At 38.2% G+C, this 8,850-nt stretch overlaps 1 long non-coding RNA gene across 1 annotated transcript; it reads right to left on the minus strand.

The window, feature by feature from the left end:
- Window positions 1-990: 990 nt before the first annotated feature.
- LOC144988766 (uncharacterized) lies at window positions 991-8,455 on the minus strand. Its single transcript, XR_013652753.1, has 2 exons — window positions 8,204-8,455; window positions 991-1,158 (listed from the first exon to the last, which is right to left on the minus strand). It is a non-coding gene; the product is annotated as an uncharacterized LOC144988766 (long non-coding RNA).
- Between the last annotated feature and the right edge of the window lie 395 nt (window positions 8,456-8,850).

Here is an 8,850-nt window from a genome sequence, read left to right on the forward strand (position 1 = left end):
AACTCTTTAGTGATCAGAAAAACGCAATTAAAGTACTTTTCACAAAATCAAAAACGCTGCACAGCAGTTGCGCTGACAGCCAAACTTGGCATGTTAAAGGAAAACAAAGTACAGAGTGTGGGCAACTGTGCTGTTTGAATAGCACATTCCACAGTCTAGCTTTAGAATGACATTCCCTTCATGGTCAGCTTCTGCTACAAATAACTCCAAAGTCACTTGAGCTAATCATCTAGAACCACATATTCTGATAACCCTACTGTAAACTATGCAATCATACATTAAAATATCACATTTTTTTATAGCAGTGCAGCCTGTAACTGCTCAGCAGATGACACAAACGCCTAATATCTGTTGTGCAGATGAAGAAACCCACAATATTATTCATTTTTGAATTATTTCTTATCTCTTACCTCAAATTTGATTCGGAGAAATAAAGGACATTCTCTTTGCATTAAATGCAATTTTTTTCTTTTCTTTTTTTTTTTATTAAAGTAGTTTTTTAGTTTGAAGTCCATGCTGTTTCTACCTAATTTTACTCATAATATTGTTAAATAGGAAGTGTCTGAGATATTTTTTGGAACCCAATTATTTTGCAAGAGGCACATTTTTCCTTTAAACTCTCTCCTTTTTTATTGTCTTTTCAACAAACACAAACATAGCTCTGGGCTGTATGGTGGCGCAGTGGTTAGCGCTCTTGCCTCACAGCAAGAAGTTCAAGTTCTGCCTAGGGGACATGAAATGGAACACCAATGGGGGACCTTTCTGTGTGGAGTTTGCATGTTCATCTTGTGCATGCCTGGGTTTTGTCCAGGGACTCCAGCTTCTTCCCACCATCCAGAAACATGCTTCATAGGTTAATTGGTTACTCTAAATCAGGGGTGTCAAACTCATTTTCACCGAGGGCCACATCAGCATATAGTGGTTGTGTCATGACTAGCAAGGCGAGACAAACCCAGGCGCTGGAACCCGAAAGGAAAACACAGGTGAGTAAGATGGTATTTGAGTTTTATTGTTGGCGTGGCTGGAGGTTTTGTCGTGGCAAGGACTCTTGGCATGACTGGAGGTCTTGGCGTGGCTTAGAGTTCCCAGGATTTTCAGTGAGGTTAATGCTGCTCTTTGAGATGTCTGACTCAGGTGAACACTCGTGGTTTTGAATTCCTGTAGGCGAGGCGAAAAACAAAGTTAGCGAGGAGCAGTCATGGATCTCCTTTTGTAGGGCTGGTGGTTGATGAGGTGAGTGGTCACAGCTGGTTCGAGTCAGGGAGCAGAGCAGATAGGAGAGGGGGAGGAGAGACTGCCAGAGGCACCATGACAGGTTGTCCTCAAAGGGTCAGATATAACTTACACATCTAACAACATGTAATGAAAAATAAACATAACTACTCCTTAATGTTAAATAACTCATTTATTATAACTTTTTAAAGTGACACTTACAGTTGCATAAAAAACATATGTTTGCTTGTTACTCTAGCATAAATCATTTTAAATTTCATTCTCTCTGGTTAGGTTATATGGACAGTGTCTAAGTCCAAATGTATGGGTGCCCAATCCAATATTTCAAGTCCAAATCCCCCTAGATATGAATAAAAAAACACAATTTTTTTTATTTTTATTTTAAGAAATTAAAAACTTTTATGCTCACGTGGGCCACATTAAATGACATGGTGGGCCACATTTGGCCCCCAGGCCTTGAGTTTGACACGTGCTCTAAATTGTTCCTAGGTGGGAATGTGAGAGTGCATGGATGTGTGATTTTAGCTTTAGCAGCCCCGTGAGCCCAAAAGGGACAGAAAGGGTTTACAGTAGAAGATGAATGAACAAACACTGATGCACAGTTACAATTATTCTTGCAGCAGTGCAATCCAAAACAAAATTCCTTTCCACAGGGTTTTAAAAGATGCCAGTTTGGAGGAAAAAGAGAAAAATAAAAGAATCATATATAAAACCCCTATAATGTTAGTGAATAATTAAACTGTTCAGTATGGAGTCTGTATTGAAACTGGTGAAGTTTTCTTATTTTTAAAGGGTCTATACCATGAAATCAACTTGTTGAGCTTTCAAATGTATTCCATTGTTAATACACAATGAAAACAGCTGTAGATGACTATCAATTTGAACCTGATGTGATAGACATGAAGAAAACTAAACAGCTGAAAACAAGAACCAAGAAAATCTAACTGAAAACCAAACCAAAGTGTATAATTCTGACAGTATTCCTCCCCGAAATGGCAGATTCCAGATGCTTCATCACTATTCAAAAATTAGGAGGAGGGGACATAGAGGAGGGTCAAGACAAAAACAAAACCAACTCTTATCAGGGAGCAAGGGAAGGACCAGCAACCATCCAATAAAAAAAAATGAAAAAGCAACAGGACACATAAAGAGGAGGGCCCCTAACATCCTCAGGGCCAGAGAACACACGAGAACAAGAGATGTAGCAATATATAGCTGAAAACCAAACTGAAGTTCACAATCTTCACATTATCCCTCCCAAAATGGCTAATGCCTCATCGCATTTCAACTATTGGGAGGAAAAGACCTGGAGGAGGGTCAAAACAAAAGCAAAACCAGAAAACAGTTCCGGTCCAGTCTGGAGTGATCAGTATGATAGCAGCAGAGCATGGAGGGGAGTACTGGGAACTCTCGTCAGGGAACAAGATTAACCCTTGTGCTATCTTAGATGACCCCAGCCTCATGTAATCCATGGACACCAGTGAGGTTCACAAATCATTGAAGAAAAAGGTTCAGTGCACTGTCTGGTGGGTCTAGATGACCCAACCCCCAATGTTAAAGTGCTTAGGATAGCACAAGGGTTAAGGGGAGGATCAGCAACCATCCTCAGCAACAGGACACATGAAGAGGAGTGGCCCCGGCAAACCTCGTCAGGGCTGGGGAATATAAAGAGATGTGAACCAAGCAATATATAGATGAAAACTAAACTGAAGGTCACAATCCTCACACATTTTTTATTGGCTGGAAGGTTGACCCACAGGCATTTTGGCTTATTGTTGGGTTTGGTGAAACAAATGTGCCCAAATGCTTCAGGCCTCGGTTTTACCAGTGTCTTATAGAAGAGTTGAGAAAGAAAGGTGTTATGATCAATTGATATTTTGTCAATATCTGCTTGATGAATACTTCACATGTTTGATTTTTTTTATCTGTTTAGGTAACACTTTATATCAAGATTCCTTAACAAGCTTTGTTAACACATTAACAAGCATTATAATAGAATTTTTAGGGTGTTTTTAGGGCATTTATTAGTACAATAAGTCTACTAAGGTTTATTAAATTACTTAGTTTACACATTTGCAAGCATTGTTATTGGGCTGTTTTTAAGATGCTACTGATACATTTATTGGGTTCATAGATGCTTAACAAATGTGTCAGTGTTAATGAGCTTAATAAGATTTATTGACAACCTTTGTTAACTAATTAAGAAGTATTATTATTGTTTGGGGTTTTAGTAAGACATTTATTAGCGTTATAGATATCTCACGCAAACCTAAGTGTTAACAAGCTTAATTAGTCTTTTTAACTAACTTAACAAATTAATAGGCTTTATAAGTGCGTAAGATGCTATTAAGATGTTAAGTAGCATTATAGATATCTTGCAAATACCTGAAAGTGTTAATAAGATTCATTAACATCTAAAGTCAGACCAATGTCTTCAAAGTCCATATTACCAAACTGCTTATAAGCTTAACAAACGTATTAATTAACTTTGTTATTACAGTCTATTAAATTTTTTGTAGCACCTCATCTAAAGTGTGGAATGCTTTTACCATAAACAACCACAAAGCATAAAGCTTGTAAAAAGAACTTTATAACATTAAAACAGACTAAACATGCTAAAATCTTTCTGTTAAAGAAATATAATAATTTAGTTCAGACAAAAAAAAAACATAGGGACCATCGTTGGATGACTCTAGCATCGTAGCTAATAAGGATAATGTATTAGCAAACTGTCCTGAGTGAAACATTCATTGCAAATCCCATCACCAGGAGACAGTTCTCTGGATTTAATGCCAACTGCATTCAACCACTGTTGCCTTGCTTCCAAGTCCACTGGAAAGTTGCACAAGCCAGTAATTTTTGAAGACCGAAGGCAATAAACCTACAGGAGCCATGCTAAAGCCAACACGCTAACGACCGACCGGTATGATGCTAATGAATATCTTAAAAGCATCTTACACATTGATAAAGCTTAATAATTTTTTAAGTTAGTTAATAAAACTTATTAAGCTTATTAACAGATATCTATAATGCTAATAAATGTCTTACTAGAACCCCAATCAATAATAATACTTCTTAATTTGTCAACAAAGGTTGTTAATAAATCTTATTAAGCTCATTAACACTGACACATTTTTTAGGCATCTATAATGCCAATAAATGTATCATTAGTATCTTTAGAACATCCTAATAATCATGCTTGTAAATGTGTTAACTAAGTAATTTAATAAACCTTAGTAGACTTATTGTACTAATAAATGTCTTACTAACACCCTAAAAATTCTATTATAATGCTTTTTAATGCGTTAAAAAAGCTTGTTAAGGAGTCTTAATATAAAGTGTTACCAATGTGTATCCTCAAGAGCCAGCAAGGAACTGCTTGGCTCCATCTGTATGTCGTCATGTTACACAGAAGCAGCAGAACTGAACGTTCTTCATTGGGCAAGACTCGTGAGATCACGAGTTTAGTGTCTTCAACACTGATACAACAATCCCAATCTGGAGCAATGACGCAGACGGTTTGTGGTGTGCTGATGTTGATATTTCAGCAGTTAAACTTCTGCACATGCATTTAGTGAGCACGACTCACTTCAGTCCAGACTTTCTTGCACACAACATTAATGTCCTTTCAAACTTACTTTTTCATTCGAAAAAGTATAAGCTATACATAATTACTAGAATGTGCAAAATGGAAGTTAAAGTCTTTCATATGATACACTTTGAGTTTGAATGTTCTGGGCTTAGAATTACCTCAAAAAGAATTACAAAATTACTTCAAACAGGAATAATTCTCAGTCCACTGTCAAAGGAAATCATTTAACCTTTGTGCTATCTTAGCTAACCCCACCCTTACATTTACGTGTTCTCCCTACCATGACAAAGGTGGATAAAGGTGGAAATATTTCATGTAATCCATGGACACCAGTGAAGATCACAAATCATTGAAGAAAAAAGGTTCAGAGCACTGTCTAGTGGGTCTAGATGACCCAACTCCCAATGTTAAAGTGCCTAGGATAGCACAAGGGTTCCATGTAGCCAAGAATACAGCCTGGTTTCAACCAGTCCATTCCAAATATCTTGGAAAATTGTTAAAACGTCAAGGGATAATGCAAAGAATTGTATGGTAGAAGAGTAAAACATTACAGCTGTGGAGCGGTACTTTAAAGTAAAGTATTGTGGTAAAAAAAGTCATAAAAATTGTAGCAATCCAACATCTGAGAACTTTGTTCGGTATGTAATTTACTCCTCAAAGTCACATGCCAGCTGCACAGCTGGTTTGGTGAATGAAAGGCACAAGAGCAGATTGTGTGAAGAGAAAGATCGAAAACAGGCAGAGGCTTTCTGATTTTTTTAGAGATATAGAATGGGTGGTTTTAACTTTCTAGTTTTTGATCCTCAATAAAAGAAGAATTGGTTGTTTCCCATCAAAACCTCACAACTCCGAATTCTTATCCATTAGACTACGTTCACACCAGACATATGACACGTGTTCAAGAACACGCTAAACTCAGATTCTTGACCGTGCATTTAGCCCAAGGTGTTCACACTGCACAAGCTTGGAGGGGCTTCTTCTTTTCTCTGTTTCTACTATTAACTGGTGCAAGTCCACCACCTACAGTTGGAAGAGGCTTGATGTGAAATGATGAAGTGGCGCAAATCTCGTGATTCTTGCTCCTTTTTCTTTCACAGCTCTATTCTGATGTATTAAAGACTTGGTATCATATAATTCCAGCTGGGCAAAAGCCATGATTATTACTTTCTCCTTCATGATCAATTTTTTCAAACAGTTGGCACTTACGTGAATGAAAAGGGATGCCATCAATACATCACTACCAAACTTGAGTCTCTGATTGGTCAAAGTTTGACCTGGTTTAACTTTAGCAGAAGCGTACGTAGCCATTCGTGAATGTAGGAGTTTTGAACAAGGAAGCCTAAAACGCACATTAGAAGTGGCCGCTTCAATGTTGCAGATGCCAGTGTGAACGTAGATTTACAGTGATTTCCTGCACCACTTATATTAATAAAAGGCCAGCTGTAGAACCAGCATTTGTGCTGACTTTGTTTTTAATAAGAACCCGTCACATCTGGTGAAAAGTTGGGGTTGGAAAGGACATAAATTGTGGGTCCACTGCATCTACAGTAAAACATTCAGACTTGTTCCTAATAAAATGTAACCTTGAGATTGAAATTCTGGAGGTGATGGTGCAGTGGATGCTCCTCTGGTCAGTCAAATTGTCCTCAAAGACCCTAAAAACAGAGCATGGTGTTGGTTTAGCTTGAGTTTGCAGTGGGCTATCATTTTCTTGTATCAAGCCGCTCAGGAGCACAGGCATCCTCACAACACCAAAGACCAATAAAACCTCCTGGGTAAATGAGGGATGGACCAACTCAAGAGCTCCTGAACCAGAGAACAGCAGGTCAGAGAACAGAGATAAGCAGGAATTCGACCTTGGAATATATTAGCAACTTTCCCAAGAGAAGCATCTTCCTACCAAAGCTGTACAGGCGCGATCAAAGTTTCTGCTGCATTTGAGCATCAGGTGGAGCTTGATGCTCTGTTGACAGGACGTTTTGGGTGCCAAAAATGTGGACAAGTGGCAAAAATGTAACCACACAGCGCAATGCTTCCAGTGTTTAAACATCTGAACTTTACAGACAAATTTGCATCTCGTCAACCAATCAAGGATTCACTTTTGGCCCTTGATGTGTTGATGATGTAATCAGCGGGTGGGGTCCAAAACCGTCACACAGTAGAGCAGAATCTGATCGTTCTTTTCCAAAAATTTATGATATTTTCCTTATTTGCATTGAGACAATTATAAAAAAGATCCTTGCATTTTTATTGTTGTTTTAACTTTATCCGTCCTTTGACTCTGGCGGGACAGCAAGTCGTCAAACTGGTTCATAGAGAGACAGATATAGCGCTGGCAGAAGACGCAGCTCCATCAGTAGATAGTGAACCATCTACTGAGTCTCCAGATTATGTCATGAACCCAGACATAGAGATGCTCTTCAAAATAAATAAACCTGATCACTCAGCATCATCTGTGTCTTATACGTGGCAATTAGGCTAAAAACTTTTGACAGTAGCTCCTTCCACACGCAGTGGAAACAGCAGATTTTTGAACAAACTTTTGTACAAGTATTGAGCAGTGAATTTGATGGGCGTCAGAGGACACAAATTGGCCACACGAAATGCATTCAGTGTGTTCTACTTTGTTCTACACTACAGAGTTTGTTGTCATGACCGTCATTTATCACCAATGGCCAAAAGAGGCAGGTGGATCCGCATTATCCATCTATTTGTATGTCATCAGTTGAACTCAGTTTCTTTGCTTTGGGGTTGTTGGTATCCTGTGTGGTGTGTAAATACTGCATGCACTTTTGTTAAGATAATACTTAAAGGTGATTGTCTGTAAACTGTTTGCAAAATTATTCAATGTGTTTATTCTATGAAACACCAGTTCACTGCAGTCTCAAATCTTCCCTTCACAGCAAGCAATAGGCAGCAATATCATCATTTAGTTATGACACTGACAGAAACTAATTTTCCGAAAAAAATCCACATTTATTTGAGAAAAGCCTGCATAATTTTTAGTTATGAGATTCCGAGCAAATTTATGAAAAAGGTTAAAGTAATGGACCACTGAGAACCCCAGTTCAGGGGGTTTTGGGGTCAATATCTGTCAAATCTTGGCATAAGTTTCTGCGCTTTTTGACAGTGACAGTTAGACGTTAAATAACACAAAATCTGTTAAAAGGAACATTTACATCTATTTAGTAAAAAGTCAAACAGAGAAATATGTTTAAAGGCTGCAAACACAAACCTGGACAGAGATGTACTGTGTGTGTTCAAGACAAACTCACAGCTAAATATAGCCCAAGATTATCAGAGCCTGTATTCAGAGTGGAAACACATTTGCGGCCAAATGGCTGGTGGTATTTTTCCACAACGTTCCCTCTTTCTTACCGTCTTAAACGCAGATGTTCTGTTTTCATCCCACAGAGAATCTTGCAGGAAAATCTTTTTTATTAGAGAATTGAATCTATATACAATTTAAGAATGTTGTATTTTTCAATAACTTCTAAACTAATAAACTAACAAAACTTTTCCATAAAGACTTCCAGGTGATACATCCCAGTGAATGTGTACACTTAATATGAGAAACAGGTTTCCTGCTTCCTGTGATGTGAGCCAACATCCTGAAAGCTTTGGAATGTTGTGAGAAAAGCCTACCAATCCCATTTGAGAGACACCACCGCTGCCGACAGCCACTTCCTTCCCCATGTTTCCACTGACGTCACTCACGCGGATCCCGGTGGGAGTAAAGCTGATCATCCAAAAGCCATGATGTGCTGCAGTCACCTCTTGAAAGCATCCAGTTTTCTCCTTTGCATGCAAACTTAAGAAGAGGACCCTTGACTGGTGCTTTAACAGAAAATCTGAACACAACTTTAGATATACAAACAAATCTATAAAATCTGGTCTTCTGGTCTGGTTCAGACTGTACAGCTAATAAACTTCAACTTTATGCAGCAAAAGGAAACCTTTCATGTTTGCCTGTCAGAATATCTGCAGAGCTGTGAGCTTTCTTGAAATAGTTAAGCAAACATATT

Source organism: Oryzias latipes, chromosome 21 (assembly GCF_053564925.1).
Source record: "Oryzias latipes strain Hd-rR chromosome 21, Olatipes_Hd-rR_3.1".
Taxonomy (NCBI): domain Eukaryota; kingdom Metazoa; phylum Chordata; class Actinopteri; order Beloniformes; family Adrianichthyidae; genus Oryzias; species Oryzias latipes.